The sequence below is a fragment of the Oncorhynchus keta genome, chromosome 33 (genome assembly GCF_023373465.1).
Source record: "Oncorhynchus keta strain PuntledgeMale-10-30-2019 chromosome 33, Oket_V2, whole genome shotgun sequence".
Classification (NCBI taxonomy): Eukaryota; Metazoa; Chordata; class Actinopteri; order Salmoniformes; family Salmonidae; genus Oncorhynchus; species Oncorhynchus keta.
This window is the reverse complement of record NC_068453.1, coordinates 22,424,923-22,432,855: the sequence shown is the minus strand read 5'-3', so window position 1 is coordinate 22,432,855 and position 7,933 is coordinate 22,424,923. Positions and strand designations below refer to the sequence as shown.

Here is a 7,933-nt window from a genome sequence, read left to right as displayed (position 1 = left end):
TACGGCGTAATGAGAAGCCATTGGCTTTTCTGAAGCCACGAGAGCCCATAGGCATTTTCCCGTCCCTGTGCTAAACCACCCTAAGAGCACTTCCATGACTATAGGCTACAGATATGTAGAAATAAAGTATTATTTGTGTATGAAAATGTAATGTGATGACATTGCCTTCAATGTTTACATTTTTGACTGTTGCTAAATAAGTCTCACATGCATCAGACTTTGGAGGTCAAGGCAAACAAACCAGCTTGCTTACCATGTTTCTAAATGTCAATACAACTCAAATGGAACTGTGAATGAAGCAGGTTTGGGCAATGGCCTTGGAAACTAGGCTTAGTTGGCCAATTCAATGCAACAGTCTTGACACATATTGTACATAGGCTGCGTCTGTCTGAAATGTTAACATGCCAGTTGATGGTCACAGTATGATCCTAATGTACCAGGACAGAAAGTCCTCGAATCCTGAAGTTGATCCCCACTAAGGTCCATCACAGGAGCATTCTTCAAGTGGTGCCTGTATGTGCCCCTTTTTGTCACAAACAGGAAATAGATTCATCATGGTACGTTCAGACTTTGAAAGCCACTGAAAATGATGCAACATGGGTTTTATTGGGGTTTTATTGTGGAATCCCGTTTATTGCTTCCTGTTGATAAGATACACAGCTTTGATCCTTTCTGAGTCGCTGGTGTTATTGCCCTCGTGCTGCAGATTGCTCCCACCTAAATCAATGGTTCAGTCCAAACGTCCTGCTGTAGGATGAAAGAGACGCTTGCCCACAGAATGGTCTTCGAGACACTTTTCAGACCACTATGTACAGTACACTTTGTTGTTATGATGTGGCAGGACAATGGTCTTTGACAGTATATCCTGTGACCAACTCATACCATTGAAATGGATTGTATTTGTATGATCCTGCCAGCTCTTAGGAGGGAAAGAGCACTGTCCCAAAAGGAAGTGTCCATTTAGGTCATTCCCATTGTCTGACAGACTAGCGCTGGATAGGAGTGACGCCACCTATCGGAAGACAATTTACATGTTTTTTTACAGTGCATACATTTTTGTATTCGTCCCCCATGGGAATCAAACCCACAATCCTGGCATTGAATGTGCCATGCTCTAACAACTGAGCCACACAGAACCGCAATGGGTCATTCCTAACAGAACCAACCACATAGCTTTTCAAGCCAACCGCTCTACTCTTAAGACTTACTTTATCAATAGCTACAGTATCTGAGGTAAAAATCAATGATTGGATTGGTATCAGGATGACGGACGTGAGTTGACTAAACATTACCTGAAAAGTGCTCCTTAGCTACCCGTATCTTTCATGTGAAAACTTCAAAAGCTGTTCACTTGTTATTTGGTGGCAGTTTGTATTTTGGGAGGAATGTAACAGCAATGTTTTCAAAAAGAAAACGCAGAGTCATCCGGAGTTGCGACAGAGTGGCCATTGATGTTCTCTCCAGGTGTAAACCTGAAAAGCACCAGAGGGAAATGACTGTGCAGGAAATAAATTAGACTAGAGACGTACAATGAGAGGCATCTACACCGCTAAATAAATGGACATTTTTGGGCACACATTCTCTCCTTCTTTATAACCATTACATGTCGATCATAGGTGATCCTAGACCAGTGATTAGGTTGTTGCATGTTTTTCCTTGACATAATGCTGATAGCGTGTGTTTAGCCTGATGCTGCTGGTTCATTGCGGTTATACAGGCTGAGGGGGAATGTTAATAGGGAGGATGGATAGCATTACGCTCTTTCACAGGATATGCAATGCTTGGTGCTGCCACATGGATCTTCCAGGAAAGTAGCAGTAAAGCAACTAGATGACTGCAGAACCAGGCCTATCTGTATATAATGCTGTGGGCGGAAACGTGATGTTGTAACATTACATTTACATTTACATTTAAGTCATTTAGCAGACGCTCTTATCCAGAGCGACTTACAAATTGGTGCATTCACCTTATGACATCCAGTAGAACAGTCACTTTACAATAGTGCATCTAAATCTTAAAGGGGGGGGGGTGAGAAGGATTACTTATCCTATTCTAGGTATTCCTTAAAGAGGTGGGGTTTCAGGTGTCTCCGGAAGGTGGTGATTGAGGGTAACCTGTTTGTCGTGTTCCCAGACGCTACCGATTACTGTCCACTGTCATTTTTCCCAAAAGGGAAAAATTGAAAGATATACTTGACTTTTCATCTTTACCCTCTACTGTAATTTAACTGAATCCATCTTTGAAAGTAGCTAAAGTTGTAGCTTTTTGGGGAGGAAAAACAGCACGTATGTCCCTATACTTGCTAGGTCATGCCTGAACACATTTTTGGAGACAACATTCAATATGTTGTTGTGAGAAAAACGATCCAATCACTTATGACGACAGCTACGTTTGCGTGTGAACAAGTTCCTATTTTCCTACAGCACATACCAAGAACGTGAGTGAATGTGAGTGCCTATGTAATAATGAGACTGCACAAATAAACTGTTTCTAACCCCTGCACAGCGGTAGAGATCATTGGCAGTATGTATCACTGTCTCATATGATCTATCTCAGTGGGTGAACGGACACGTAGATTTATATAATCAACGTTGGACACAGAAACAGAAAGTCAGAGAGCCAGGCGGCTGTGGGGTCTGAGGAAGAAGCGACTGAGAGGAGAGAAAGCTCCAGGTTTTCATGGGTCCCTGACCCCTATCAGATTCCACAGCCTCTCCTGACCCTTCCATAACTGTGCCGACGGGCCTCTTGCCACCTGGTAACCCAACTCTTCTTTCTCACCCCTCCAGAGGTTCACGCAACTCAAGTCAACCCAGTTCTCTTGGCTCGTCTTGGTTTTTGAAGCACTTGATGGACGTTGCAATCCGTACTCTTTGGTTCTTCCAGACTATGTTCTGACTCTCATAGTCTTCCTCAAGGCAAGACATGAATAGTCACATATGGTATCCTCCATTTTGAACTAATAGCTACAGTATCACTACCAAGTCTGGAAATGCTGCTGGAATCGATAGGACGCAACAATAATTTATGACTGAACAGCATTAGAAGTGCAGTTTTAGAATGAACCCTCAAGTAAAGAAACAATCATGAAATTCCAAACAAAACTCTTATCAAAGTGTGGTCCACTGTAGAAGTTCAAAGATGCTAGCTATGGTAAGCCATGAAAGTGCACAGTCATAATCCTCTTTTTCTTAATCCTGGGCCCTTTTGTCAATTACATTTCTGCATTGAATTTTACTGTATCGTGCTCATCAGTCTTTCTACAATAAAATTGAAAAAAATAAGCGGATAACGTAGCTTATATTAGAGTTTAAATATGGCTGAAAGTGGGTTTAGGTCCCACCTGGCATCTGGAAAGGAGGCGGGGTGGAGTGTCTGTGTGTGTCAGGAGCTCCTAGCGTGATGGCCTTGTGAGTAAAGTCCACAGAATCACCTGTTGAAAACCATGAAGGTCAGAAACCAAGGAGAAGAAGAAACAACAAAGATGGGAACATGTCTTATATGGGTCAATCTGAAGACACTGGGAGATTCAAACTGTCTACACTGGGAGGTTCAAACAGTCTACACTGGGAGGTTCAAGCAGTCTACACTGGGAGGTTTAAACAGTCTACACTGGGAGGTTTAAACAGTCTACACTGGGAGGTTTAAACAGTCTACACTGGGAGGTTCAAACAGTCTACACTGGGAGGTTCAAGCAGTCTACACTGGGATTTTTAAACAGTCTACACTGGGAGGTTGAAACAGTCTACACTGGGATGTTTAAACAGTCTACACTGGGAGGTTTAAACAGTCTACACTGGGAGGTTCAAACAGTCTACACTGGGAGGTTTAAACAGTCTACACTGGGAGGTTCAAACAGTCTACACTGGGAGGTTCAAGCTGTCTACACTGGGATTTTTAAACAGTCTACACTGGGAGGTTGAAACAGTCTACACTGGGATGTTTAAACAGTCTACACTGGGAGATTCAAACAGTCTTCACTGGGAGGTTTAAACAGTCTACACTGGGAGGTTTAAACAGTCTACACTGGGAGGTTGAAACAGTCTACACTGGGAGGTTGAAACAGTCTACACTGGGAGGTTCAAGCAGTCTACACTGGGATTTTTAAACAGTCTACACTGGGAGGTTGAAACAGTCTACACTGGGAGATTCAAACAGTCTTCACTGGGATGTTTAAACAGTCTACACTGGGAGGTTTAAACAGTCTACACTGGGAGGTTGAAACAGTCTACACTGGGAGGTTGAAACAGTCTACACTGGGAGGTTCAAGCAGTCTACACTGGGAGGTTCAAACAGTCTACACTGGGAGGTTCAATCAGTCTACAATGGGAGGTTGAAACAGTCTACACTGGGAGATTCAAACAGTCAACACTGGGAGGTTCAAGCAGTCTACACTGGGAGGTTGAAACAGTCTACACTGGGAGGTTCAAACAGTCTACACTGGGAGGTTCAAGCAGTCTACACTGGGAGATTCAAACAGTCTACACTGGGAGGTGCGAAACAGTCTACACTGGGAGGTTTAAACAGTCTACACTGGGAGGTTTAAACAGTCTACAATGGGAGGTTGAAACAGTCTACACTGGGAGATTCAAACAGTCAACACTGGGAGGTTCAAGAAGTCTACACTGGGAGGTTGAAACAGTCTACACTGGGAGGTTGAAACTGTCTACACTGGGAGGTTCAAGCAGTCTACACTGGAGGATTCAAACAGTCTACACTGGGAGGTTGAAACAGTCTACACTGGGAGGTTGAAACTGTCTACACTGGGAGGTTCAAGCAGTCTACACTGGAGGATTCAAACAGTCTACACTGGGAGGTGCGAAACAGTCTACACTGGGAGGTTTAAACAGTCTACACTGGGAGGTTGAAACAGTCTACACTGGGAGGTTGAAACTGTCTACACTGGGAGGTTCAAGCGGTCTACACTGGGAGATTCAAACAGTCTACACTGGGAGGTGTGAAACAGTCTACACTGGGAGGTTTAAACAGTCTACACTGGGAGGTTTAAACAGTCTACACTGGGAGGTTTAAACAGTCTACACTGGGAGGTTCAAACAGCCTACACTGGGAGGTTCAAGCAGTCTACACTGGGATGTTTAAACAGTCTACACTGGGAGGTTTAAACAGTCTACACTGGGATGTTTAAACAGTCTACACTGGGAGGTTTAAACAGTCTACACTGGGAGGTTCAAACAGTCTACACTGGGAGGTTCCAACAGTCTACACTGGGAGGTTCAAACCTACAATACATACACAACACTCGGTAAGTAGGTCATTTTGGATTTACGACGGATATACTATCAGCATCCTGTCATGAATCTGCTTACATGTTCTATGTAGGAAGTAGATGATTGTCACACCCTGACCATAGTTTGCTTTGTATGTTTCTATGTTTTGTTTGGTCAGGGTGTGATCTGAGTGGGCATTCTATGTTGTGTTTCTAGTTTGTCTGTTTCTGTGTTTGGCCTGATATGGTTCTCAATCAGAGGCAGGTGTTAGTCATTGTCTCTGATTGGGAACCATATTTAGGTAGCCTGTTTGGTGTTGGGTTTTGTGGGTGATTGTCTCCTGTGTCAGTATTTGTACCACACGGGACTGTTTCGGGTTTTCACGTTTCTTGTTTTTGTAGTTTATTCATGTATAGTTTCTTTATTAAAGAACCATGAATTATAACCACGCTGCATTTTGGTCCGCCTCTTCTTCCCAGGAAGAACCCCGTTACAATGATCATGTTTTTTGTGTGCAATTTTCATTACTATGATTATTATTGGCCATAGACGTTTCTCAACAATAAAACATTAAATTGTCTTTTTTATCACAATCCTTCACCCACGGCACATAATTACTTTAACATTTATCATCATTAGAACTGTAGTGCAAACTACAAAGCAACATTTTAAATGTTTTCTGTTCATATTTTGGAAGCAAAGTGAGCCCTTAAAATAATCCGACATGCCAATGTTCAGCTCTAGTAACACACTCACACAACTTGCCAACACATCTTTTCCAAGAAAAGCTTGTCCGCACTAAAGGATTTTACTGCTCAAATAAAATAAAAGTGTTGTTCATCAAAAAATTACATTTAAGCAATGAGAGAACAGGACGTGTTTTGGATAGAAATGTGTTTAGAAGTGATATGAAACTAACCTCAGACCAATGTAGTGCTGTTTTCTTTCTGTCTGATGTGGTTAAGCACTGCCTGACTCTGTTAATGAAAAGAGAAGTAACAATTTGCAATGAGGAACTATTGGTGTACTAGTTGTAGAAATACTAGTCGTCCGGTCAGCCACTGTTTCAGCCACCATTTCAGCCACAGTGGAAAATGTGCTTGATTAACATCACTACACCACATTTCCTTCCCCTTCCCAGAAGACACTTGAAAACACTTCTTACAGCTCTTCCTGAGAACATTTTTCTTATCTTCTCCAATGCTGACACTATATCAGACAGGAAGCTGTGTCATAATGCCTTATGTCTGTCCCCTTAACGTCCTGTCCTCCACAGGAAATGGTCATGGAGATGGTATTTCACAGCACTTCCGGCATGGTGCACTGCGACAATGCCGTTGAGCAAAACGACCAAAATCACACAACAACGACTGGAAGACAGGAACTTTGACTGCCGTTGCTGTGGCAGAGGGAAAACAGTGCACTCATCTGTAAGTAGACCGAGTCTGCATGTCTTCTTCACAGCCTTGTCTCAGTGTCTCTGTTGATGTTTCTTTCATGTTCTACCACTTGTTGAGTGTACCACTTGTGTGTCTAATTATCTCCGCGTATGCTGTTGGATCTTTGTAAGTCTCAGAGTACTTTCTCTAACACTTACAAAGAGTTAGGCCAATGTATTAGTGGTCTAATTGAGTCTTATCTTAAGCTTGTCTTTCTAGTGTCGTCTTAAGCTTGTCTTTCTAGTGTCGTCTTAACCTTGTCTTTCTAGTGTCGTCTTAACCTTGTCTTTCTAGTGTCGTCTTAACCTTGTCTTTCTCGTGTCGTCTTAACCTTGTCTTTCTCGTGTCATCTTAACCTTGTCTTTCTCGTGTCGTCTTAACCTTGTCTTTCTCGTGTCGTCTTAACCTTGTCTTTCTCGTGTCGCCTTAACCTTGTCTTTCTAACCTTGTTGTCTTTCTAGTGTCGTCTTAACCTAGTGTCGTTAACCTTGTCTTTCTCGCCTTAACCTTGTCTTTCTAGTGTCGCCTTAACCTTGTCTTTGTCTTTCTAGTGTCGTCTTAACCTTGTCTTTCTAGTGTCGTCTTAACCTTGTCTTTCTAGTGTCGTCTTAACCTTGTCTTTCTAGTGTCGTCTTAACCTTGTCTTTCTAGTGTCGTCTTAACCTTGTCTTTCTCGTGTCGTCTTAACCTTGTCTTTCTCGTGTCATCTTAACCTTGTCTTTCTCGTGTCGTCTTAACCTTGTCTTTCTCGTGTCGTCTTAACCTTGTCTTTCTCGTGTCGTCTTAACCTTGTCTTTCTAGTGTCGTCTTAACCTTGTCTTTCTAGTGTCGTCTTAACCTTGTCTTTCTAGTGTCGTCTTAACCTTGTCTTTCTAGTGTCGTCTTAACCTTGTCTTTCTAGTGTCGTCTTAACCTTGTCTTTCTAGTGTCGTCTTAACCTTGTCTTTCTAGTGTCGTCTTAACCTTGTCTTTCTAGTGTCGTCTTAACCTTGTCTTTCTAGTGTCGTCTCAAGCCTGTCTTTCTAGTGTCGTCTCAAGCCTGTCTTTCTAGTGTCGTCTCAAGCCTGTCTTTCTAGTGTCGTCTCAAGCCTGTCTTTCTAGTGTCGTCTTAACCCTGTCTTTCTAGTGTCATCTTAAGCCTGTCTGCCTGTATCTCATTGAGTCTCTTTGTATGCCTGTCTCTCTGTCTCTCATTGAATGCCTCTGCCTGCCTGCCTGCCTGCCTGCCTGCCTGCCCGCCCGCCCGCCCGCCCGCCCGCCCGTCCG

General features: G+C 43.0%; 1 long non-coding RNA gene across 1 annotated transcript; it reads right to left on the bottom strand.

Moving 5' to 3' along the window:
- Nucleotides 1–6,595: 6,595 nt before the first annotated feature.
- LOC127914649 (uncharacterized) lies at nucleotides 6,596–7,594 on the bottom strand. Its single transcript, XR_008089234.1, has 3 exons — nucleotides 7,456–7,594; nucleotides 7,231–7,330; nucleotides 6,596–6,973 (listed from the first exon to the last, which is right to left on the bottom strand). It is a non-coding gene; the product is annotated as an uncharacterized LOC127914649 (long non-coding RNA).
- Between the last annotated feature and the right edge of the window lie 339 nt (nucleotides 7,595–7,933).